Source organism: Ctenopharyngodon idella, chromosome 13 (assembly GCF_019924925.1).
Source record: "Ctenopharyngodon idella isolate HZGC_01 chromosome 13, HZGC01, whole genome shotgun sequence".
In the NCBI taxonomy this organism is placed as follows: domain Eukaryota; kingdom Metazoa; phylum Chordata; class Actinopteri; order Cypriniformes; family Xenocyprididae; genus Ctenopharyngodon; species Ctenopharyngodon idella.
This window is the reverse complement of record NC_067232.1, coordinates 5368811-5396802: the sequence shown is the minus strand read 5'-3', so window position 1 is coordinate 5396802 and position 27992 is coordinate 5368811. Positions and strand designations below refer to the sequence as shown.

Sequence of the window (27992 nt, the reverse complement as noted above, 5' to 3'; positions counted from 1 at the left end):
CAATGGAGAATGATTCTTTTTGTAGTCAGGTGGTGTAGTTCCAGAATCTACCAGCAGGGGCTAAATGAGCCATGCTTGCCAAATAGCCAACTAGCAGTGTCACCAAATTTAGCTACTTTCTCATTGTTGCTGCGACTTTTATTCATGTTTTGCGACAAGGAGCTATTTTAGTTATTTTTAAATAAAATTAGCGATTTTTTGGAGATTTTTTATTTTGGGCAATTAAACTCTGGCACTAGTTGACCACGTTCGCACTCAACCCTGCTATGAGCCTGCGCACTGAACACACAGACACAGCAGTACGCATGAAAATGCTCTCTAAATATAGAGCTGAATGGGTAAAAAGTTATCCGAGGGTCTGTCCAGCAACTAATGATGAAAATAGTGAACTGTGGACTGTCTGACTAGCATGCCGGTGATAGCCAAGTCTGTGCTGGTGAAGGACAAAAGACCCAGAGTAACATTGATCAATTACTGTTACTCCAGACCTCCCCCTGAAGCCGATATGGTAGGCTATGTATTATATTAATTTTTAATTAGGAAAATCTGTTAATATAATGTTTATCAGAGCTTGGCAGACAGATAATTATTAAGACAATAGACAGATCATATATATATACACATAAAAATAATCGTAGTCTGTCATAATTTATGACATTAAAAAAGTTAAAAAAAGGAGTTAGTTGTTTACAGAGTGACAACTTAATGCACACTCCTGAAGGAGTTCTTTAGAAATGTTTAATTAGATGTAAAATAGGCCTAATATAAAATTCACATAAGCTGCTACTTCATCTATTGTTGAGCTGTCGAGTTGTCATGAATGGGTGTCCCTTTTTTGTTTTAATATACACATATGCAGACCTGTTTGTACCTACTTAATTTTCATATTTGGAGAGTTTTTGTGAAAAATGGAGACTTTTGAGGGCGGTCCTAGAGATTTTCCGAGGGAGGGGTTTGCCAACTAGCTAACCTTCTTAAACTTCAGAGTGATTAGTCACAAGGCATGTACAGCTTACCTGTAGGTGTCTGACTCGAAATGTTCTGGAATATTTTCAAGTCATGTACATCCAGGAAGGACCTAGCTTCATGTCAAGCATCTGCTCTTCAGATGATACTAACAACAACAGATAGCTTTCTCCTGGTATTGTGAATTTTGTTGGTTTGATCAGGATGTCAAATGACACATTTGCCCAAAAGTAAATTAAAATAGGCCAAATGGCCTATATATATATATATAAGATGTGTATGGCCTACTGTGTATATTGACAGTATTAAGAAAATAGTAAGCTAGTATTCCTGGCTGAACTTATCAATGGTAGGAGGTCATTCAGCTGGATTCCATCAGAAAACTACATAAACTATAGTGTTGTTTGATAAATGGATGCATCCTCCATTTTGCTTCATGGTTCAGACCAGCCCCAGTGTGTTCAGCTGCCTGACATCTGGGTTGTAACTGGTATAGAAAACACTGCCAATAAAATCATTCCATTTCCCTAATTACTATTTCTTTCATTTCCGCTGCCCATGAGCATGAGTTTGAACAGGCCAAACCAAACAAAGCTTTGACTTCACCAGCTCACTTACCCACCAAGGCAGGGTCCAAACATGCACACACAGAGTATTGTCAGGTGGCCTGCTTATCAAGAGTCAAACCACTTGTGCATGTTTATGAAAATAATGTCTGAAACAGCTACTGCAACAGTGACCGCTCACTTTTTTATCCTCAGACCTGGAAGTTTAAAAAAAAAAAATGATATATTGAATTGAATTGAGAATGCCTTTTACAGTTCCATTTAAATTCCGTAATTTGAATTGAGGTAGCAAACAGGATGCAGAGTTCTATTTCAATTTTGAATGCAAGGATTTTCAAAGAAACTCAACTGTCTTTTTAAACTTGAAAGTTTGTCCAGATAAACTTTGAAATATTTGCTTGACAAAGTTTTGAAAAATGTGACATTGAAGACTGGAGTAATGATGCTGAAAATTCAGTTTTGCATCACAGGAATAAACTACATTTTAAAATATATTAAAATATAAAAGTTATTTTAAATTGTAATAATATTTCATAATATTACTGTTTTTTGCTATTTTTTTTTTTTAAATCAAATAAATGTAGCCTTGGTGAGCACCAGAGACCAGAATGTCCCAGAATGCATTTTGCACACCTGTTTCTGCAAACATTTCATAAACAGTTTTATGATGACAAAATTGAATAACTTTTTTAATTGTTGCATGTTATTGCTTTGCATACATCCACATCTCTGTAAAATTGATGTCTCCAGGTGAAAGTTTCCAAGTAAAAAACAGACACACACCCCACATTGTGACACAACAGCAGCCCATGTACAATCTGAATCACATGCACATCTCATGTCAGCAGTCTGGTAACTCAAGGCCACGTTGAGCGTCAGTAATCATATGCAACTTATCTGATCAGACGTAATTCTCTGGACAGATTTTATGCTTTGGAAGTAAACTGTCATTACTTGTATCCCAGGGGCACTCATGAGCACAACAGGTTTATGGATATTTTCATAATTATCCCTATAAAACGAGAAACTCCAAAAACACTTTTGTATTTGAACACTATGTGTAATGCATGGGTAGTTGCCGCCAACCCTGTCACACGGGATATTTCCGTGCGCCAAGGTTAATATGAAAGACCAGCGTGTCTACAGATTTCTAAAAGAAAACCACAGAGATAATTGCTCACTGATAGCAGCAATATTCAGGCTCTTGTCCTCAATAAATTCCCAATTAAATGAAATTACGGCACACATCAAAGGAGATCAAAGGAGATCCAGAGGATTGTGTGTAGCAATGACTTTCTGTCTCCCAGAGGAACACTGACATATTTATCTATCTATCTATCTATCTATCTATCTATAGTTGCAGGTACACTATGCTTTAAGTATGCATAAGAGCTCAGTCTGCAATGTTTAGACCCTTATTTTACTCATAATTTTGAAATAACTATGAGAATGTCCTGTGTTCACTCAAACAAAATTACTCTAAGGCTTGTCAATAGGGGGCGCCATGTAACATCAATAGAATCAAGCAGAAAAAGTTTTTGGTTTTGTGTGTGTGTGTGTGTTTACTGCTGTTTTTCCATCATAAGGACAGTTGAAGGCATTGCCGTGGGCTTTGATTTCAGCCTGTTTCATTCAGCTCGGCTCATCAGCTGGAAATATTTACATTCTCAGATCCCTTAATCTTTAACGAAAGAAGCATGAGGCTCTGTCTTAGATTTCAACACAAGATGAGCACAACACAAACCAAAGATTGAGACTGTGATACTCAAATACAGCTAACTTCAGCTAAAGGCCTGCAACACACTTCTCAAGGGCCAGTCTGAAAAATCATATACAAGTTCAAAAGTTTGTGCTCGGTACATTTTTTTATTTTTTTTTTATGCTTTTTTTTTCTTTAAAGAAGTCTCTTATGCTCACCAAGTCTGCATTTATTTGATCAAAACATGAAATATTATTAGTTTAAAACAACTGTTTTCTAATTGAATGCATTTTAAAATATAATTTATTCCTGTGATGCAAAGCTGAATTTTCAGCATCATTACTCCAGTTTCAGTGTCACATGATCCTTCAGAAATCATTCTCATATGATGATTTGCTGCTTAAGAAACATTTCTGATTATTATCAATGTCAGTTATTACAAAACAGTTGTGCTGCTTCATATTTTTATGGAAACCATGCTACTTTTTTCAGGGTTCTTTGAAAAGAAAGTTCAAAAGAACAGCATTTATTTGAAAGAGAAATGTACATCATTCCCATTGGGAATTGAAATTGTAACATTATAAATGTCTGTACTGTCACTTTTGATCAATTTAAAGCATTGCTGAATAGAGCTATTAATTTCTTAAAATAAAAATAAAAAATCTGCCCCATCGACCATAGGCAGGAGTGTTTGGGAAACCTGTTCGAAAATAATAATTATTTTTGCTGTTGCATTTGGTGAGGCACTTTACAACTTCAAAGGTTGATCAAGTTGAGATATTTATTCCAGGATATTTAGTCATTCAAATGTTTTGTTAAAAATGGTGTTAAATATTAATTGAAGAATCACCCATTGAAGAAACACTCATAAATTCTTCTCCAAATGCTCCAAAAATGTACTTCACAGAATGGTGAACATGTGCTCCTCAATTCCCAAGATCTTCTCTTTCTGTTTGACCTTACTTTAGTGCTGTTTTTACACAATAAGTCGTTGTGGACTCTCAGGTCATGAAAACAGCCTCTGGACACACAGCTGTGTGCAAACAGACCTCCCTATCGATCCAAAATTTAGCTCAAGGATTCACAGATCAGATCAAATGGAAGACAGTGTGAGATAGAGAGATAGAGATTCTCATTTGTTTTCACGTTGCTGCTCCTGATTTTCACCATCTTTTGCCACAAAACCAGTTTAAACTTTTAAACCTACTGCATTTTAGCACATATTTCTGCCCAGGTTTTTGTGTTTATATTGAATCTCTTGCACATATTAACATTTATACACACAGTTATTATCTCTAGAGAAGAAATTTCATGATCTCACCTTGGACCCCTTCTATATTCCATCTTTTATGGGTACAGATTATTCTTTTAAATGATATAATAGATACTCAGTTGGAAAACCTGGTCATACCAGCTGTTTTTTTTTTTGCTGGTCCAGGATGGTCTACCATCCATAAATAACCTGCTTGACCAGGTTAACCACCTAAACTAACTTAAACGAACTAGCTCGATTTCCCAACATACATTTTATCACTGGACATTATTATTAAAATGCATTGCAGTATCATTCTTGTTGATGGCAATCCCATAGTGCATTGACATGAGATTGTCTGAGATGGTGGAGGAAGTGAAAGAAATGTAGTTTATAAATAAAATTCATTCAATATCCAATAGTAAAATTAAAAATGAACTATTCTACTTATATTTATTTATACTATGTTTTTTATTCTTATTAGAGTATCACGGGTTTAGATTAGCAACATATTATCGACAAACACTATTGAAATCAATTGTGAGTCAGTTGCTGCTAATGTATATTGACACAATTTCGACCTTTCAACCCACCTCTCCCAACTCTATGACAATGTGTGTTATATTTATAAAATCTGAGCCTTCCCAAAAGGTCATGGCCTCGTGAAAGAGGGTTTTGTTCACCTTCTCAGATGATATAAATGAATAAACTCACTGCACGCTGCCAGAGAGGAGCTCAGCATGCCAATGAACCATGTGTCTGTTTGTCTTAATGCTCACTTGTCATGTCTTTCTTCCTTCTCTCCCTTTTGTCTGTGTGATCATAGGATATCCTTCCAGCGTGAGCTGGAAACGATTATTTCGTCTCTGCTGAAGCTCACACTCTTTCATCTGTGTGGAAACATCCCGAATCAGCCCGACCAGGAGAATGAAGCAGCACGGAAAATCAAGCTTCTGAGAGCTGAATCAGAGCTTGCTGGAGTTGGATGGGAGTATTAACCGCAGTAAGTAAGCAGCCGTAACTGAGAGAGATGGGAGTTTTTAAAGGGCTTCGTACAGGCTGAGGGCTTTCTGGGATGCATTAAGGAGTGCTGTGGTTCGCTGAAGGCCTCTGTCCTGCCCACCATGTTTAACAGGCCCACATGTGCGTGGCGAGGGGTATTCGGATGCCCTCTGCCAAGCTGTGCAGGCGTATGATCTCACTTCCCCTGCTTGGTCATAGCGGTTTAAGATTGGCCACCGGTTGCTGTGACGATTTGTAGCCCAATGGGAAGCCACTGACTTTGAAGGCCTCTGTTCTTTATGGAGCAATGGTTTAAACACAGTGTCTAAGTAGGAAGCCAGACGCCTGCATGCGGTCAGAAAATTCTCCGTCCTCTATCCCTTTTTTTCCTGTTCTCCTTTAACGCATGAATTGATGGAGTACATTTCCAAACTCTCTCTCTCTCTCTCTCTCTCTCTCTCACACATACACACACACACACACACACACACACACACACAGATGACCTGCAGAAAGCATTTGAAATCGTAATGATGATGAGTAACCATTTTTTGCTTGTGTCCACTGCAGTCTTCTTTTATCTTTTTAAATTCAGTTTTATTTGATAGAAAATACACTTTGGATTTTTATTATTTGAAGATCTCCACAACAATGTTTAGGCATGTTTCTTTCTAAAAACAGCCAAATCTATTAGAAATTTTGCTTCTGTTTCTCTTAGTCTGGTAACTGTGGGATTTGTATTCCCTCAATATATGATGAGACTAACTTTTGTTTGTGTCTCATGACTTAAGGAAATAACCAATCATTCAAACAATAGAAAGCAAAGGTAGTTCCTCGTGATAGACATACCAAGGTTGTGCAAAACGCAAAATTGATTAATTCATGAGTGCGAATTTGAATCGAATTGGCCACACCAAACCGGAATTTGAATTGGAATGACAGGAAGAGGAATTTACTGAATAGCAATGCAAAGAAATTCAGCATAGGTAATACATTCTGCCCATCCATCCATCCATCCATCCATCCATCCATCGTTATATGAATTGATTTGAATTCAATTCATTCTTCTTACATTACAGTATAACATTTAGATTTTCTGTACATTCTACTGCATTTGCTGCATCCTGTTTTCTACCTCAATTCAAATTTAGTTCAAATAAATTGGAATTTAACATGTTTTCTCAATTCTAAATGGCGCATAACATTCATCTGATTTGAGTTAGATGCCCAACCTACAAATTATCTCTGTATATGAAGCTGTGATAGGAGAAAGTATTTTAACATTGACAAAATGACATAATTCATCTGTAACAATAGGTTCAATCTAGACAATTTAAAAAAAAATGCAGATAGTTTTAATACATTTTTTCATAACTGACATTTGACGCATACCTGGCCTTACTAGCTCTACAGCCTATGCACATACACTTATGCTTGAAGAATTTTTGTTGGATCAGAGTGTGTGTGCCTATTTGAGTATGTACTAGTGTGTGGTGGTTGATGATTGACAGGAGAGGAAGTGGGGAGGGGGGTTGGCAGTCACACACTGGAAATGCGTGAGTGGCGCCAGAAGAGTTTTGTCTGGCTCACACACACCTGCTAACCAAACTAGCTCTCATCTGAAGCCAACACTAAGACCGAGTGTGTGTACATGCCCTGTGCTGTGTGTATGTGTGCATGTGTGTGCCCTGTTCAGCATTACAGGGTTTTGAGCTTTGACAGGATCCTTTGATTTAGAAGCAGTGAAATTAATATTCAATCTCACGTCAGATTCATTCCAGTTATTGATCAGTGCATCAGAAGTGATCATCTGCACTAGTTTCTCATTAGCTCATATTCTCTCACTGTCACATGTTGGGTGTACAGATCTGTTCCGGTTACACTGTACATCATTCATTTTCTGTGATTATTTTTTTCTCTCTGGAGCTGTAGTCTCCAGACTGTATTTACATGCACAAAAATAGATACGATTTATGTTTTTGAAAAAAGTCCCTTATGCTCACCAAGGCTGCATTTATTTGATAAAAATACAGTAAAAACTGTAATATTGTAAAATATTTTTACAATTTAAAATAACTTTTTCTATTTGATTTATTTTAAAATGCATTTTTTTTCCTGTGATGCCAAGCTGAATTTTCAGCATCATTATTCTAGTCTTAAAGTGTCACATGATTTTGTATAAGTGTATATAAACATATAAATATATATATTAACACTGGATTATTTTGTGCGTGAAAATGCGGTAAATATTTTTTATATATTTTTTTTTCATATATATTATGTGAAAGAATATATGGAATCCTTCATGTCATGTAAGAATTATGAAAAAATTAAAATTACATCTATTTATAGAACATGATCTGCGGGCGACTCACAGGCTCCATGCGGGCTACCAGGTTCCCACGGGCATCGTGTTGGAGAACGCTAGAGTCTCTGACATGAATCGGAATTGATGACAAAATGTAATGCTTGCACAAGTAAAAAAAAACATGTTACTTAACATGTAAATCTGAACAAATGTAGCATGATTTGGACGATAACTACAATCGACAAATTTTTCGCTCAAGAAAATCGATCTTCAGCAGCAAAATTGGATCACTGACTAGAGATCCGTAATGGAACGGCTTTTAAGAAACTACAAAATCCTGATGACATGACAGAATTACTGCAGTAACATGCTTTCCAAATCCACTAACACAGTGATCTGATCCAGAAGACCCTGCCCAGTATTTTCCACTTCATTTTTTTATTGCGTTCCAGATGAATCTAGACAAGAGGCAGAACTTATGACCTTTTATTTACAGTCTCTTTCCATGAAATAATGTGGATGCTGTTGAGAGAAACATGTAACAAAAATGACAGACTGGTAATCAAAAACTCACTTGTAAAGCAGATACTATTATAGTTTTTATTTATATTTTTTAATTCCATTTTCATTTCATTTAGTTTTAGTAATTTTATATTTTTGTCATTTTTATATATTAAAAATATATATCAAATATAATTTTATTTAAATTTTAGTTATTTTTAGTACATCACATTAAACTAAATGAAATAAGAATTGTTGCCTTGGCAGCTAAAATAAAATAGTTTTTTTATGTTTTATTTTAGTTAACGTTTATTTTATTGAATTTTTTTTTTTTTTTATATTTTGTTTTTAGTTTTAGGGGCCGCTTACGCGTCACCGTTTTCAACTAAAAACGTAAAACTTTTGTTTTGGCCATTCATTTACATGACAACGGGGTTTGGGGGGCCTGAAAATGCAAACTTTTGAAAACGGGTTTCAAAGTATAAGTTTTAGGGGGGAAAAAATGTTATCGTCTCCGTGTGAACTAAACAACATTGTTGTCGTAACCCTGCTTTAAACTAACTCACTTCAAAAATATGATCATTTTAATTTGACTTAAGGGCAGCATTAAATGTGCTGTAAGCTATGTTAGCCATTTTGGTAATTTCCACTAGAAATAGGCAGCGCCTTAAAGTCTGATTGGATAAACAATACCGTCCAGAAGTCACTTTTTTTTTTTTTTTAACGTTTTATAGAGCTTATAGCACTATGGCCTAACCTCATACCCACCTGAGGATCCATGTGTGGCCTCCTGTCATGGTTATTTTAATGCTGCGACCACGTGCAGGTCTGGACGACTGCGGCCGCTGTTGGCTTGTGTGGTATTTTCCTGTCCAGATACAATGAGCACAGCTACAGATCACTCCAGACCAGATGGGTAAAGGAGTCTTGCGCAGACCACCACTGCGGCCACTGAGTTTGAAACCCAAAGCCAATGAGGTGGTGGAGAAACCGTCTACACACACCACACACAAACACACAGGAAGAGACAAGGACTTCCATTCATTCAGCTGCAGCAAATGCTTGTCCATCATATTCATTGAAGACTAAACATTCTGTATGTTATAGTTTTATCAATAACACACTAAATATGTCCAATATCATTACTCTTACATGCACTGCTACATAATAAACATAATTTTAAATGTTTAGGGTACAGTCTATTGAGGTTCGACCTGTATATGACCCAAAATTTCTTTTGTTTTTACCAACACATTTTTGTGTTGTATAAATTCAAGTATGTTTATAATTAACAATTTTTTCATTAAGCTTGATGCAATGCATCATGCAATACTGCATGTATATTAGAAGGCAGTGTAGATGCATTTTATTCATATCTAAATTTGTGATAACTATAATTCCTATAGTAATGTATAGAATTAAAGGGCACCTATTATGCCCCTTTTTACAAGATGTAATTTAAGTCTTAGGTGTCCCCAGAATGTGTCTGTTAAGTTTCAGCTTAATATACCTCACAGATCATTTATAAATCACCCATTTCTGACTACAGTCAAGAACAGGCTGTTTCGTGCATGTGCCTTTAAATGCAAATGAGCTGCTGAGTGCTGCCTCCTCTCCATGATCACACCTTATGCCTCAGAAATCTGCTGAATTACTGAATTACTGCAGCAATGCGGCGTGGCATGGAGTCGATCAGTCTGTGGCACTGCTCAGGTGTTATAAGAGCCCAGGTTGCTCTGATAGTGGCCTTCAGCTCTTCTGCATTGTTGGGTCTGGCATATCGCATCTTCCTCTTCACAATACCCCATAGATTTTCTATGGGGTTAAGGTCAGGCGAGTTTGCTGGCCAATTAAGAACAGGGATACCATAGTCCTTAAACCAGGTACTGGTAGCTTTGGCACTGTGTGCTAGTGCCAAGTCCTGTTGGAAAATGAAATCTGCATCTCCATAAAGTTGGTCAGCAGCAGGAAGCATGAAGTGCTCTAAAACTTCCTGGTATACGGCTGCGTTGACCTTGGACCTCAGAAAACACAGTGGACCAACACCAGCAGATGACATGGCACCCCAAACCATCACCGACTGTGGAAACTTTACACTGGACCTCAAGCAACGTGGATTGTGTGCCTCTCCTCTCTTCCTCCAGACTCTGGGACCCTGATTTCCAAAGAAATGCAAAATTTACTTTCATCAGAGAACATAACTTTGGACCACTCAGCAGCAGTCCAGTCCTTTTTGTCTTTAGCCCAGGCGAGATGCTTCTGACGCTGTCTGTTGTTCAAGAGTGGCTTGACACAAGGAATGCGACAGCTGAAACCCATGTCTTGCATACGTCTGTGCGTAGTGGTTCTTGAAGCACTGACTCCAGCTGCAGTCCACTCTTTGTGAATCTCCCCCACATTTTTGAATGGGTTTTGTTTCACAATCCTCTCCAGGGTGCGGTTATCCCTATTGCTTGTACACTTTTTTTCTACCACATCTTTTCCTTCCCTTCGCCTCTCTATTAATGTGCTTGGACACAGAGCTCTGTGAACAGCCAGCCTCTTTTGCAATGACCTTTTGTGTCTTGCCCTCCTTGTGCAAGGTGTCAATGGTCGTCTTTTGGACAACTGTCAAGTCAGCAGTCTTCCCCATGATTGTGTAGCCTACAGAACTAGACTGAGAGACCATTTAAAGGCCTTTGCAGGTGTTTTGAGTTAATTAGCTGATTAGAGTGTGGCACCAGGTGTCTTCAATATTGAACCTTTTCACAATATTCTAATTTTCTGAGATACTGAATTTGGGATTTTCCTTAGTTGTCAGTTATAATCATCAAAATTAAAAGAAATAAACATTTGAAATATATCAGTCTGTGTGTAATGAATGAATATAATATACAAGTTTCACTTTTTGAATGGAATTAGTGAAATAAATCAACTTTTTGATGATATTCTAATTATATGACCAGCACCTGTATATCATGTATATCGTGATCACTCTCAGGTATAGCATAGTTCTTTCATCATTAAAGTTTATTATTTCCACGCGTTTTAAAGCTATATCAGTTTAAACTTCTAATGGATCATTTTCTGAGCGCACTTATCTGAAGCACACACACGCACACACACAGACGTCAAGTCTGGTGAGGAACTTCTCTTTCACATTTTTTGTTGTGTTTAAACTGTCAAATACACACACAGTTCACATAAACACAGTCAGTTATGTGGGTGGAAACGTGTAGATTAAGAGGCGGTAATATTATAATAAGATCCCCTTCCTATGTCACTAGGGGAGCAAAATCTGAGCGGTTTGTTTTTTCACAACCCTGCAGAGAAAGGCTTACCAACACAAAGTTACTGGGTTGTCCTTTTTCACGTTTTCTCGGTTGGTAGATGCACCGGGCCCCCGATTAAAGCACTTAAACATGGAAAAAGTCAGATTTTCATGATATGTTTACTTTAAATCTACTTAAAGGTACACTAAACTAACCTTTTTTAAAATGAACAAAAGTTAAATAATGATAACAATACATTGTCAATCCTTCTTCCAAAACGTGTTTTCATCTTATCCTGATTCACTATGGTAAGCCTATTATAAGTGTTTATATTTTATACCTGTTAGGATGGTTTTCGCAGGAAATTCAGTATACATCACTTGCCCGTGCGCGTCTTGCCATATTTGAAATTAGATAAAAGTTGCTCCGGCTACTTTGACACATGTATGGTGTGGGAGTGGCATAGGTTAGTTGTCTCAATGAGCAAGAAAGGTTTACATGGAGCAGCTAAAATCTCCAACCTCTGGGGAATCACTCGTTTTAAAAATACACTGAACAGAGTCTGCTGGCAAAAAGAGAACACAACAGAGCTCGTAATAAAACCAGAATCAACACTGGCTTGGCTTTTCGGAGATGGTGAGAACTGAGGGATTTGAAATGTAATAGCGATGCAGAGATTACTCAACGTGTTTTTATTACTCGACAATTGAAGGTATTATATTGAACAGATAAACTGCCATATGTTGCTAACATAGTTCATTGTAAAGTATTATCTATTCATTATCTAGGGTCATTTCATTATGGTTGTTGTAGCGCTGTGCTGGAATTTATTTTCAAGGAAGTACCATGTCTATTAATAGGTAAAGCTACAGTAACGTCTTCAGTTAGTCAGCTTCAAATTCTTTCCATCTAAACTGGTTATATCTCTTGAGCCTAGTAGTGAATGATTAATGAGCAGTAGGATAACCACATTCATCTGCACAGTCAGGCAGAGCCAAAGCACAACCAAAACAATGTTTTTCTGCAAAACATTGCTGCTGCTGTTGTTGTTTTTAACCGCTAGAGGGCCAAAAAGTTACAGGGTGTACCTTTTAAGATTTTCCAAACCTTTTGTTTTGACTTCATTTGCAGGCCTCAGACCCCCTCTGTATCTGGCACTGTTTTACTTTATATATTCAAAATCTTCATACCTCTCAGTTTGATGGCATAGCTGTAGGTCTGTGTGTAGGGATGTTATATATTTGCGGTGGGTTGGTGCAGTATAATCAGGGCCATTTCTTGCTGTCTTGGCTCTTTCCTTGTGCGTTCACAGTTGAATGGCACTGCGTTACTGCGCCAGTAACTGCGGTTTCAATAAAATCTAATAATTTCGGTCTTTATATCTTATTACAGTCAGTCACTTTAATGTCAGCCCTCTGTTGCGATGCCAATGTTACCCATGAATGACTCGAGGAACGGAAAAGAGAGGTACAGAAAATGGGTAAGTGGAGTGTGTTAGTACCAAAGTTCCTCAAATATAGATCTAAATACAAACAAGACGAGTAGGAGAAAACTGGTTCACAATTACACTAAAAAGAGTTTAGGATCAGTAAGAATTTTTTTTCAAAAGAAATGAACACTTTTATTCAGCAAATATACATTAAATTGATCAAAAGTGACAGTAATACATTTATAATGTTACAAAAGATTACTATTTCAAATAATTGCTGTTTTTTTGAATGCTCTATTCATCAAAGAATCCTGAAAAATTTTTTTCTTGAGCAGCAAATCATCATATTAGAATGATTTCTGAAGGATCATGTGACACTGACGACTGGAGTAATGATGCTAAAAATTCAGCTTTGCATCACTGGAATAAATTACATTTTAAAATATATTCAAATAGAAAAGTTATTTTAAATTGTAATAATAGTTCACAATTTTACTGTTTTTACTGTATTTTTGATCACATAATAACAGCCCTGGTGAGCATAAGAGCCATTAAAAAATCTCCAAACTTTTGAAAGGTAGTGTGTATATACGATGATATTGTGCTGTCACAAACCAGCTGAAAAAAATATTTTTTGTCTGGTTCACACAAAAATGACCCTCACCCTCATGTCAAATGTTCTCTTGAGTAAAAGTCCCCAGTTATCTCATATGTGTCTCTTTTAGAGTTTCAGAAGTGATTTCAAATGTCACCAAAAACTGCAATCAAAGGTCAGAGATTTCAGCATGAACTCAAGAAGCTCTCATCTTTTTTCTTATGCACATCACATTCATTTCATAGCTCTTAATGTCATAATTTGTCTATTTTTGTTTAGGAATTTTAGGAGAAACATATAAGACTAAGTTGAAATGGCACATAACTTTAAATGCGACTGAGGTACCAAAAAAGACCAAGCGCTGAGCAATACAACTTTTCTTAGGCTTGTGAAGTGAATTGTGTGTGCAGATGTACCTGACGCATCACGGGACGCTGGAGCACTCTGAATTTCTGTGACTGTGGTCGGCTGCATTACTGAAGGAGCTGGAAGTGGGTTTGTGGCTTTGGTTCTGTTTACTGCCATCAGTGCTTTTGTGATTGTTTGTACTTAGGGAAGGGTGGAGTGTACGGTAAATGCCTCCTGTCAGGCAGCCACACTGCAGGGAGCATTGGCCACAGAAACCCAGGAGATGTGCAAGTAAAGATGAGGTGTGTTTCAATGTGTTTTAGAGAGAGGATGCATTTGAGAGTGTGTATGCATATTATGCCTCATTAAGCGAGAATGTATGCCCAGCAAAAGCAATATTCTACACTTTTCTAGCACTTTATTTTTTCCCTGAAGTCCACTTAAAATGTCAGTCAAGTTTTTGCTCTAAAAACAGTCATAACTGAATTTTATATTACCTTTTTCAACCTCTCTTTGACCATTAGAGTTTAACAGACTGTTTTTTGCTATTATACTATTTAGACCCTGTATGTATGTAAATGACCTGTTTTGATTGGATACTCAGATTTTTCGTGCTTAATGGATAAAAGCACCTTGATCCTTTGTGATTTACATAACAATGTTTTACAGTTTGTTTTCATATTATTCATGCAATATATTCTAAGTCTTCTGAAGCCATACAATAGTTTTGTATGACAAACAATCCAAATGTTATCATTCACTGAATGAGATTAAAGGTCAAAAGCCATTGTGTCAGTGACTAATATTTAACATATTAAAATATTTGTAATTTTTACAGAACAAAACTGTAAAAATGCTACTGTAAAAACCTGTTAATTAGTAACATGTAAGTTACCTTACAATATATGGTTAAACAAAAAAGGTTAAACATCACATTACTGTTAAACACTGTTATATTTATGTTTTTTTTTTTGCAAGTAAAAACTATGAATTATCATATAATTTTAGTGAAAGATGTGTGACAGGTCACTGATTATATTTCATTTAGTTTTTTTGTTATCAGTAATGTACATTAGGGTGTTTTAGTTAGATTTTATGTTATTTAGCTAATGTTTATTTCATTATTTTAGTATCCTCTATGTGTCCTCTATGTGTTTAGTATCCTCTACCCTTATGATGTGTCTTTGTGTGTCTAATTTTCTCACACAAAACTGTTGTATGGCCTCTGAAGACTTTAAAATTTAGTGCATGAGTCATATGAACTTTTTTTTTTAATAGCTTTTAAGGTGTTTCTTTTGTGCTTTCTGGAGCTTGGCATTATGAATAACCATCCACTTTTCTTGCATAGGGAATAAACCTTGGGTATTCTGCCTAAAGCAAGGTTCACACTGTACGATTTTGGCCACAATTTGGCCATCTGAAACAGATTTTGTAAATCCTAAAAGATTCGTTTGATCCTAGGACAAAACTCTGGATGAGTCTTCTTGTGTGCATCAGTTTTTAACATGTCTTGACTGCCGTACAGCCTGACATTAATGACAACTGAGATCCTAGAGTGTGACATGGCTTAGAGCGGGGATCATGTCTGTACAGTCTGACAAACAACAGTCATAAAGGACTTTTATAAATCGTACAGTGCATCGAGCCTAAGATCTTCGTTCATGTTTTTAAGGTCATAAGTCATTAGAAGTTTCTTGTTTTTCTTCCTTAAAGCAACAGGCAGCAGGTAGGCCTTCTCACCGTGAACAAATACGATAAGGTCCACTGTCAAGTGTGTACATACATCAAAACTGGCTCTTATGTTACAGTGTAGATCCATTAATAATCCTCGACACAAGAAACATCTGCGTCATAGTCTCCTGCGGCGTAATGGACGGCTTTAATTCTCCTTTCCAGTCATGCTCCGTGATCATTTCTATATTTGCGCAGAATTTCAATCCCTCAGCGTGGACACATAATCATTGGCTGTGAGCAGAGGGGGTACCTGGGTAATGTGTTTAACAGCAATGATCCTGTTTAACTGCAGCCTCTGTTTGAACATGAGAAACTGCCTGATGGTCAGAATCAATTTCCTTACGGCCAAATTACTCCCACATCGGCTTAGAGTTTCACCTAAATGGCCAAACCTTAAAACACTAATACTATTGCTATTAAATTAGAGCCTCAATCATATAGTTCAAGTTATGCTTAATGCTGTTTGCTTTATTTATTGATGCACTGAGGGAGGCAGAGAGACTTTGAGTGTCCTCCAGTGTTTTGTATTCAAAGAATTGTGTATCTCTGTGTGCATGTGAGCACACCTTATCTGATGAATAGATACGTTTAAATGTGTGTCTGATAGTAGATGTGTTTTTATAATGGAAATCATACTGGTTGGGCAAAAATTTATTATCTAATTTTTAAGCCTTTGATGATATATTTGCTCTGAAATTTCTTTTTCTTGGAACCATTATTTCAATTAGTCAGTGCTTCCAATTAGATTCAAAATGTTTAATGCAACTAAAATACAGTAAAGACCTAACTGTTATTTACACCCAAAAATTCTGTCATTTATTACTCACCCTCGTGTCGTTCCACATCCTTCAGACCTTCGTTCATCTTCAGAACAGAAATTAAGATCTTTTTGATAAAGTCTGAGAGGTTTCTGTCTCTCTATCCACCTCGCGTTTTGAGTTATGGGTGGAACTTCCGGTTTGGGGAACTTCCATTTAAAAAGACTGAAACGAATCATTTCAAATCATAAGGTTACCCTACAAATAAAGCTTATCCGTCAATTTTTCTTTCATGTTTTATTTTCAGACATCATGAGAATAATGTAACGCTTGGTATATTAATAACGTAACATGTTATAACAAGAATATCTATGGCAAGAGCTCTTTTCAGTCGCTGCTTTCTATCCTCGTGATTATTTTCTTTTGTCCATTTGCATACTGCTGGAATAGTATGAAAAAGGACAACATATACTGCACATTTGTGGTTTGTTCTCCCAATATAATTTACAATATATGCCATTAATAATTCACTGGAATGCACAAAGAATCTCTTGTGTTTTTCCTCAAATCCTCACGTCTCTTTCCAGGTTTTTCACAGGTAAATACAATTTATTATCTGTAAAAATGACGGAAATCGTTTCGAAACAGTATCAAGTTCATGAACATTTTTTTTGTTTTGTTAAGGCAACGTATATTACATAATACAGATATATATCACTTATATTTAACCCGTCCGTTATGGTGTGGAAAGAATCACGCTTTTTCATGGTCTATTGAAAGTACCTTGTTGATGCTTTTACACTTTTAAATGTCCTTTTAATGTTTGTTGGTTGAAGGGTGAGTAAGAATAATGTAATCTCATTGTACCCAGTTTTTAAAAAACGCATTATTGCGTTCATAGAGCAAGGCTTTTACTGACTGTTTACAGCTTAATGGAAGATACACCCATAATTCGCGCAAAGCGTCATGGGGCATAGGAATAAGGTGGATAGAGATTCAACTACCACTCCAAGGTCCAGAAAGGTAGGAAAAAGACATCATTAAAGTACTCCATGTGACTCCAGTACCTTAAACTCAATTTTATGAAGCAACGCGAGTGCTTTGTTTGTTCAAAAAAAAAAAAAAACAATTTACGGAAACAAATCAATCTTACCAACATCAAGGCCATTTTTACTTAAGTTTAAATCAGAGTTGCTATCAAAACATCTGTCTGGTTTGAATGGAGTCTGTAAGTGGTTTAGACTGAAAGAATTGCTGAAGTTTAATGTTCAGGGTTAGAGGTTTAGAACAAACCCTATGGAGAATGTCTTGTGAGAAGTGTAATTCACCAGATCCCAAATACCCCAGTGAGACGGGTTTAACTGGTGGTTAGAGTCAGAGATCAGCTGCTGTACACCAGGCTGGTGAGGGGTGATTCTGCACTGGGAGAGAGGCTATAGATCTGTGGCAAATGTGGGCACTCGGTAGACCATCTGACCAGGCCACACATCAACAACACACAGGCCTGCCACCCTAAGAGAGAGTGAATTACTGTCAGTCTTGTTTTTCCACATATAGCTGTTTATGCATATTTTGTGTAGCACATGAATTTTACATGTGAACAGTAAACACATGTTAAGCATATATGTGCATGTTAAGTTCATGTGTTTTTTTGTTTTGTTTTGTTTTTTTGTTTGGCTGAAAATGGTGTTTGGTTTGCGGCTTGAAATTTGCAAATACGGGACTTTATCATATGGGAAACATTTGGGAACATTTTGAGAGTTCCAAAACCACATAAAAGGCAGTAAGGCAGTGGTTCTCAACTGGTTTTGCTTCAAGAACCAGATTAGACATCTAGTGGTGATTGAACCAAAATAGTATATCATACAAAAGTGTCATTATAAAATGGGCAGCAACTCAAATGCCGCACAAATAGCGTGTAGCGTAAAGTTGGTTATTTGAATATTTTCAAATATGAACTTTGTATGTGATTTATTATTATTATTTGTAATATATAAAATATTAGTTTTTTTTTTTTATTCCACTCATTTTTAATGGAAATACAGTTCCATTCAAAAGTTTGAAGATGGTTTTTGGCTGTTGTTTATTTGATCAAAATTATAGTAAAACAGTAATATTGTGAAGTATTATTACAATTTAAGATAACCTTTGATGCTGATGTGCTGCTCAAGAAACATTTCTTATAATTCTCAATGTTAATGACAGTTGTGCTGCTTAATATTTTCTTTCAGGATTCTTTAAAGAATACAAAGTTAAAAAGAACAGCATTTATTTGAAATAGAAACTTTTGTAACATTATAAATGTCTTTACTGTCACATTTGATCTTTTGAATTATTGACCTTAAACTTTTGAACAGTAGTATGCACAATTGAAATGTCTCTCACAGTGCATTCTGGGAACTTGCTGCAATGCATTCTGGGTTGCACTCCACAGCCTTAGCTTTCATACTTGTGATGCATTAAAATGTGTGTATGTATGCAGCTCTTGGTTTTTTGTTACAGAACAAATGAAATATGAATATATTTGTGTAAATAAGCAGGTGAAGCTTGTTTTCATGCCCATGTTCTTCACCTGCTTCCTCCAGTGCGGATCAGTTCCGAGCGCATCAGCGAGATCTCGTATTCTCCCCGAGGATGGCCACCGGGTCATGCTAATAACCTCTGACAGCCCGTCAGGCGTGAAGAGGGTGTAGAGTATCAACCAGGGCCGGAACACACCCCACATTCCCGCTTATTCCCGCTCCTGTGCTCTTGCTCACACACACTTACAGCACGTGCGGAGGGAGGGGCCGCTGGCACTAAAGTGACATTAATGGGGCCGTGCTGACACAACAAGGCGAGCGCAGGGACCACTTTTCCGCCTCTTCATTGGTGAAGCTGTCGCCTCGAGTTTCACCATCCCCTCCATCCCTGGACTGGCCCGATCAGGCTCGGGATTAGGGTTTCGTCTCAGGGAAGCGATCACGTGATTTACTGTTGCTCCCTCGCTGGGCTACAGGTGGCCGGGATAAAATGACTACGGAACAATGTGTGGTTCAACCGCACCTCGGATCTTAAAATGGGCCAGAATCCTCTCCTCTGTGACAGGCAGCCACATGCAGCGTCACCGTATACTTCAAACACACACACACATATGCTAAAAGCCGGTTAATTATTAATGGACAAAATTAGAGCTTGAAAATTGTATCTTCATTACACAGAAGAAGTAAATCGCCTCAATCGGTGAATCTGAAAAATGAAGGAAGGTTCATTTTAAATTGGTCTTTGGGAAAAAAGTAATAAAATATGCTGCTATAAAAATCTAAATTGACCCTATTTACTTACTTGGTCAATCCAGCAAGCAGGTTGTGGAACTAGATTATTGTTGGCCAAGATGACTGCATATTCGGATGACATTTTCATTCATTTTTCTGTTATTTTGCAGTGAAACTCATTGTTTATCATTAGGATAAAGTAAACTTTACTTTTACAAATATAGTGCATTGAACATAATGAAATTGTTTTGAGTGTCATCTTATACAATACAGTAAATATCAGTTATTTTTGACATGATTACATGTGTAATTACTAGCTAGTATTTACTTTAAAGGGTTAGTTCACCCAAAAATGAAAATTCTGTTATCAATTAGATAAGACTTCCGTTCATCTTCGAAACACAAATGAAGATCTTTTTAATGAAATCTGAGTGAATTCTGTCCCTCCATTGACAGTCCATGCAACTACCACTTTGACACTTCATAAAGAGATTGTAAAACTAATCCATATGAATTGAACAGTTTAGTCCAAATTTTCTGAAGAGCCTCGATCACTTTATATGATGAACAGGTTGAATTTAGGCTTTTATTCACATATAAGCATTGATCAGTGAATATAAACAGAAGCTCAACCGTAGCTTGACATGCAAGAACAAAACTCATTCGTTCTTTCAAAAGCTCAAACGTGTGTAACACATGAGAACGAAACTCATTGGTTCTCGCACACCAAGCAAACATGACTGAGCTTCCGTTTACCATAACTGCTGTGTGAGTTGATGAATGTTTATATGTGAATAAAAGCCTTGAATTATAATGTTTTATAATTCAAGTGGTGCTGGTGGGTTTCCGCGGGAAATTCGAGCATCTCGCCGTTCGTTTTTGCGTCATTACATCACGTCTGTTTACATAAAGTAGGAGTCCCCACTAGTAGGCTATATCTCATGTGAGGCGAATCATTTATAGCCTTTTCTCACAGCAGCTGGAATGATTATACTTATCATTTTGATGGCGAATTGTATGGTATGACAAATTAACGTTAGAGATTAGACTGTACAGAAATTGAAATCTACAGGTAACGCTAATACACACTAAATACACGTAGTCACGCAATGGTGATGTTGTTAACATTAACAATTTGAAAACAAAGTATAAGAATAATAATAATTTGCACGGTTTTATCATGTGATATGAGCTAAGCGATCGTTAGATGTAATCACCATTGGTACTGCGATTTATTGTAATGTTTTTTTTCTCTCAGTTGGTCAGAACAAAAGTGGCAGATTTGTTACTTACCTGTTTAGATGACATTTTCTTAAATTCTTATTTTGGTCATACTTCCAAGACTACAATCTGTGATTCCAAAGTACCATCCACCGGTGCGGTCACTGACAGCCACACATTCTCCTCAAAACATTAGATTCATCCGTGCTGAGGAGCCGTGCCGATGCACAACCCACATAAAGATGATAATTCCGCAAATAACTGCAATTGCAGGTTTTAAACAAAGATGGCGACAAAGAGGCAAAACTTACGGACTGCAGCTTTAATCAAACATCAGTGCTGTAGAGGCTGTAGTGATGCTCATTTTCCAATGAAAGTTCAGCATTAACAGCATGTTGATTGATTTGATTGGCCTGGGTCTCATGGATATTGATTAGTGGATATTGCTTTCTTTATCTCTCAAGTTCATGCTTTATGCATGAAAATAAAACAAAATTGCAAGCTTTAACATAGGGGTTGCTGTTAATTCTTGCAATCACAAAATCCTACAGGGACTGTAATGGACAGTTGTTCCTGGTCTTATGTGCAAGATTCATCAGCGCATGTTATTTATGCTGATTTGTGTGAAGCATTAACTGTTGCTTATATTCTGAAGAATTGATTTACTATAGTAATTCTAAAATGTGTTTCTGCTTAGAAAATATCCATTTATTCATGCAGAAAAATTTCAGAGAAGCACAGGTTTGTGTGCATACAGTTGAGTATGAATAAATGTCTATGTAGTTCTAGAATTATCTTGTGCATTGAGGGCAAAACTGTCAGTGTGTGTTGGTCTATACAGTATGTCAACAGTAGATGTGCACACATATCTGAAGGGATCCTGTCTGTGGTGGCTGGGTGGCCGATGGCTCTGCCCTAACAAGGGCATTTATTGTCTCTGGTTAAATATACCCACACTCTGGTCTGCATGCCTGCTAACACAATTCAGCCCGAGCCAATTAAACTATCACACCACATCTCAAACGAGCCTTTCATTTCTGGCCTGCCTTTGGTCTGAGACTGCAATAACAAACCTGATGTGAGATCATGGTTAACCTAAAGCATGAAAGGATATGCAGGGGGGAAAAAGCGACTCCACCACATCTTGCTGTTTGGGTTCATTATGGTTACAGTGGCCGTTTGATTCTTGGATTTGTGCCGGGCTGTAGTGCAGGATGTAAAGAAATGTTAAGTTTGTGAATGGCTTTAACCTTTAGGAAGATGTCAAATTGAGGATCTCTTAAGGTCAGAGACTGTGTTTGTGTGTGTACTTTTTTAAAAAATACATTAAAACAATTGTGAAATATTTTAACAATTTAATTTAATAACCGTTTTCTATTTTGATACATGTAAAAATGTAATTTGATGCAAAGCTGGATTCAGCATCATTACTCCAGTCTTCAGTGTCACATGATCCTTCAGAAATCATTCTAATATGCTCATTTGCTGCTCAAGAATCATTTCTAATCAAACAGTTGTGCTGCTATATGTATAATTGTACACTTAAGTGGAGCTGAGAGTAATACTCATGAACTACACTCATGAAACTAGAACCAAAGAACCAAAACTCTTCATTTAAATAAGAGCCATATTGAACTGACCCACATAATTAGCACTTAATTTCAAAAATATGTTTTGGTCTGTTAACTACCATTTTTTAGGCTAGAGGAAAACAGGGCTCGACCTCTAACATGTTCAATATGTTCATTTTATGAACTATAAAGAAAAAAGAGAGAACTACACATACAAACTCCACCGAAATGAAGCAGGCATGTGCATGAGGCTCATATGAGACATCAAAGTGATATGAACACAGGAATTTAAAGCAAATCAGAAAGAAATAGCTCACTATCATTAAAAATATATTAGCAACACTTATAACTAGCATATGGTGCAGCCATTAGGCCTACTGCAGTCAGGTTTTCCATGTTGCCTTTTTGTATTGTTCTTACTATTATACAATATTAAAATATTTTCACGTTCTAGTGAACTGACTACGTCTGTTCTGTACTGACAGTCATGAAGGCATCATAGACACGCTCCTGGCAAAGGCTGTTCTTAAAGGTAAGCACCACAATATATGATGCTTTTTATGATATTTCTTTGTGATACCTTATTTTGGGCAAATCTGAAGACGGCATCACATGTAGGCCTATCCTTCAAAAGGAATTCTATCCCATAATGCATAAAATCCATTTAAACCCACTGCGAAAAAATACATATACACAGCAAAATCCCCAGAGTTAAATCAACACTGCTCAAAGAACATATAGTCCCTCTCTACATAGAGTTAAAATAACACTGAAGCAGAGTTAAAGTTAATGAGATAATATGCTGTTTGTTGAGAGATTTAATGTATTTTATCTTCAGTTGGGTTCATCTTAGGCTGTGGCTGGAAGTCAGTTGTAGTTCTTGTTTCTCTTCAGTGATTCTGCTTGAATCAGATGTTCATCAGATGAACAGCAGATGTTCATCACTAATGCTCAATCATCACTTAATTAATCACTTAATTATCTCTTAATTAACTTTAACTCTGCTTCAGTGTTACTTTAACACTATATAGAGAGGGACCATATGTACTCTGAGCAGAGGTGATCTAACTCTGGAGATTTTGCTGTGTAAGTGGTAGATAAAATCAAAGAATTGATTTATTATGAATTGAATTCATTCTATAGTGAAAAGTATTGGTAGACTTAGTTAAATCTAAATAAAAATATGACATTTTTACCCCATATTTGTTACACTAATGAAACACTAATAATTTATTAAATCATTAAAATGTATGTGTAAAATTAAAATAAAGTAAAATTAGAGACAAATTCAGATGTCCTGCAGGCATCTCTGCTTTGTTGTTTTGTCCAATAAAGTCTTATTTTGACTTCTGGAACTCTGTCTCTTGAGCTTCCATTGAAAGAGATGACTTTTCTCCACAACAGAGACAGGGAGTTATTAAATGAACTGAATGGAAGCATGCTTTCCTGCAGTTTGAAAACATAAGTCATGATTCATGACATACACAAGAGCAAAAATAAACATGTTTAGGACTACATCTGGGCAGCATTCATTCATGATGCCTGCAAAGCAGTGGCAGCCGGTGCTTCTCAAGTCACATATTAGCTGCTAAATGTGTACTCATTTGTTTTTTTACTCATGGAAAAGGTCAAACTCCCAACCCCCCATATGCATTCCTCTCCTTTATTGTCCTCTCCACTCTTCCCGTTTTTCCTGCACTACTTCACATTGATCCTAAACAGATTCATTTCAGATTCCAGTTACAATACATCTCATTGATCTGCACATCTCCTCTAATTAGCCGTTTGAATTTAACACTTGTATGGCGGCGGCCCAGTCACAGAGTAAACCATCCTCAGGAGAGAGAGAGAGAGAGAGAGGGGTCAATGAATGAGAAAACGTCAGATAGGAGACTTTTCTTGCAACCTACAGGCTCATTGAAAAAACCTACATTTTTGCAAAAAGGTACCTATACATATAATTCCCTGCAGTTTCTAACTGAAATTAACACTTTTGAAATTTTTATTCTTTTTCACACAATTTATGATTACAGGAGCAGATTATCGATTAAAGTCAGCATGAAACAGAAGTTGCAATAGTCTTTTATTCCCTATTGTGACATATATTCGAGTGAAGCAGCTTCTCAAACAAGAAAAAGTGTATGGCAGGACTTGATTTTGTGCATGCGGAATTCACCCTTCGCCGCGAATTTGATTGACAGGCGATCTGACCAGTCATAATGCTGAATCCTTCTGATCTTTATTCATGTTTATTTCATGCAATAACTAGGAAGAGATGATTGGTTTACGTTTCGCTTGAACTGAGGCGCTACAGCGATCAGTCATGACACATTAAAGAGCCACAAAACAGTATTTATTGTTTGAATTTCTTCAAAAAAAAAAAAAGACAAAATTTGAAAGCTAAGACTTTGTTTCATACCAAAAGTAACCTGCCCTGTCTTGTCTGTCACCGTGTTGTCAGTGTCCTCTTTGCTTCGCAATGTATTTTTATTTGCGTGAGAACATGATGTGTGGCGTAAGGGCGCCATGGCTTGTTGGACGTAGCAACAGTAACTAAGGGGGGCGGGTCTAGATATCATCCAGCTCAGTTTAGATATCGTCAAAAAATGTCAGAAAAATTTACGTTTATGTTTTTCAGATAAAACTGAATGTGCTTTTAGTACCACTCACCAGACATTTTATTTCGAACTGCCACAAAAAATTCAAGAAGCAACGTAATATCACTTTGCAGAAATGTTGCCAGAGACACGCTTTTCCAATGGGCCTGGGTTTCTTTTGAATTGTTGGTGTGTTATGTAAATCGTAAGATATGTTCTTCTCAATTATTACTTCATTCATACACTCACTTCAAAACATATGCCCACGTTAGCTTTATTAGCCACAGTTGATGTTGTTCCACAAGCAGCGGGACCACCCGGTTGACATCCGATCAAAGGAGGCTGCGTAGTAACACTGTAAGGGTCCTCTAGGGTCTCTCTCCACACGTTTGCAGGTTTGGGGTTTTATGAACCTGGAACGACTGTACGTTTGCCAGACCCTAAAGACTCTAATCACTGTCAGTAGAAACACATGTGCAGGAAGACGTAATGTGTGACAAAGTGGCTCACACACGCACTAGACGAGTTAGTGAACATCATGGAGCAGTTTGCTCTGTCACCAGCTCTAGAGAGGAAGTTACACTCACAAACACACATGCACGCCCATTACTCTTAGTGTTATTCCACAGAGGACTTAAACCCACAGAAGCACAAACATCCGGGATTAAACACACCACACTGTGTACTTCAGTATATATGTGTATGTAACTGCCACACTGAGACCGGTGTTAAAAAAGAACCCTCATTTGGCCTCAAACTACCTTAAATAAAATAACAATAGTAAAATAAAAGAGTAGAGTATGCAATCTTTTTGTATTACTTTACATTTTGATTACTACTTGATACTTGGTTTTTTACTAATAAATAGTGGTTTCTTTTATTATTAAAAAGACAGTCTTTGTGCAAAATAAATGTTATTGTTGAAATTAATCGAGTGAACAATTGATTTTTTTTTTTAAAGAGGGTTTTTCTGATGTATCTGTGCACTGACTCTTTACATGAAAAAACTTTATTAATTATTAGTTTATTATTAAATATTTTCAGTCTTTCTCTAATAAATTTTTTTGTTTGTGTGTGTGTGTGTGTTCAATGTCATGTTCCATCTTCTTAGTCCTCCAGGAGGTGACAATTTTGCAGGGATAACAACAGCACACATATTAGCATTCAAATTTTACCATGTTTTTATGAGTTGTGATGTTTTGTGGTATTTGTTGGCTTTTGTCACTCATTCCATTCTAGTTAGACAAGAGCATATTACCCTTTTAAAGAAGAAGTTAAATTACAACACAAGCATATTTAAAAGTATTTTTAATGTTCAAAAGTTACTGCAAATGTCTCATAGATGTTTTGATTTATTTTTTAGGGGTTAAAGAAGGTGACAGAGGGGAGCTGAGCACCAGTGTTACATTACGCAAGGTCTGTCACTGGATACATCATTGGATTCCAGTTTACCAAGGCTTCCATGTTAGAGCCACCAACTTCCCAAGTTAGTTCATAATGCTAGTTTTGTCTTCTATAAACTTGCCCCTAAATGACACGTTAAAACCAAACAAAAACTGTGATTGGTCACTTTGCATTTCCATCAGACAGTGTTTTACTGTGTAAGTGGCTGGACCAAACTTTAAGCTGATTATAAAAAGTCTGGCTAAGCTTGAGTAAATTGTGAAACAAACGGTTTGATGTAGATCTAAGACCAAAAAACAAAACAAAAAAAACGGTCCATTTTCTAAAAATGGAAGACGTGAATGTTATTTTTCAGGCCTCGGGGTGGACGCACACATACATAGTGAGCTGTGTGTCAGGACTGGTTTTGGGGGCGCCACCGCGGTGAGACTGGGCTGTAGAAGTGAATAGTGGCCCACTCAGATTCTCTGTATGGGTGGTCTATACCGCCTGGACGTGAGACACAAACTGACAGAGACAAGTCACACAACATGGACACAGATAACCAGATTCTAAATTGGTAGATTTGACACACACACACACACAGAAACTGTGTTAATATTTGTGTCTCTCTGATGCGGCTCTGTCTGTGTGTGTTGGGGGTCAGACACTGAGCTGCTTCAGAAACATGGAGAAACCTCAGATATTTTCAGTATAAATTTCTGGCTTCATTTTTTCCCTTCACAGAAACCGGCGGCAGTCTAAACAGGGATGTGGACAAGTTTCCGAATTTTAAGCTTTGGCAAAAAAAAAAAAAAAAAAAAAAAAAAAGACGTTATGTAAATGTTTTCTGAGATTTGTATCAGAGAGACCACAAATGTTACAGATAAAAGAGATGTAAAAATAGTTAATTTTTGTATGAAACACTATGAAGACTTTTTACAGGGTCACACAAGGTCCTACGATGTAAAAATGAAAAGAGCCTTTCATAAGATAAGACAGAAAAGTGTGTGACTTTCACTGTTAAAAAAAGAAAAGAAAGAAAAAAAACCCCAACTACATTTTATTTTTCAGTTTATGGGACCATTTGAGTCACAAGGTATAAAGAAATCTTGAATTTACATTCGTGAAACTACATAAAAACCCATGTTAGAGCAACAGAATTGTTCTAAATGTTGTCCAAACTAGTCAAATACAGTTGTCTGAACAATTCTTTTCATATTGAAAAAAACTGATGAAAAGTTAATGGTTTGTGAGTTCCCAGCATGCATTGCAGTAGAGGTGTAACAATACATCAATATGGATTGATGCATCAATCAAATGAATAATGGTATGATGTATCGCTGCAACGCGTAATTTTTTAAATAAATATATACACTGCTCAAAAAAATTAAAGGAACACTTTGAAAACACATCAGATCTCAATGGGGAAAAATATCATGCTGGATATCTATACTGATATGGATTGGGTAATATGTTATGAACGAAAGGATGCCACATCATTTGATGGAAATGAAAATGATCAACCTAATTCAAAGACTGAATTCAAAGACACCC

At 36.7% G+C, this 27992-nt stretch overlaps 1 long non-coding RNA gene across 2 annotated transcripts; it reads left to right on the top strand.

The window, feature by feature from the left end:
• Positions 1-34: 34 nt before the first annotated feature.
• Positions 35-27992, top strand: LOC127525409 (uncharacterized). Of its 2 annotated transcripts, none has more exons than XR_007933327.1 (3): positions 35-508; positions 5310-5486; positions 26416-27992. It is a non-coding gene; the product is annotated as an uncharacterized LOC127525409 (long non-coding RNA). The 2 variants fall into 2 exon arrangements; XR_007933328.1 differs by lacking the exon at positions 26416-27992 and adding an exon at positions 22941-22988.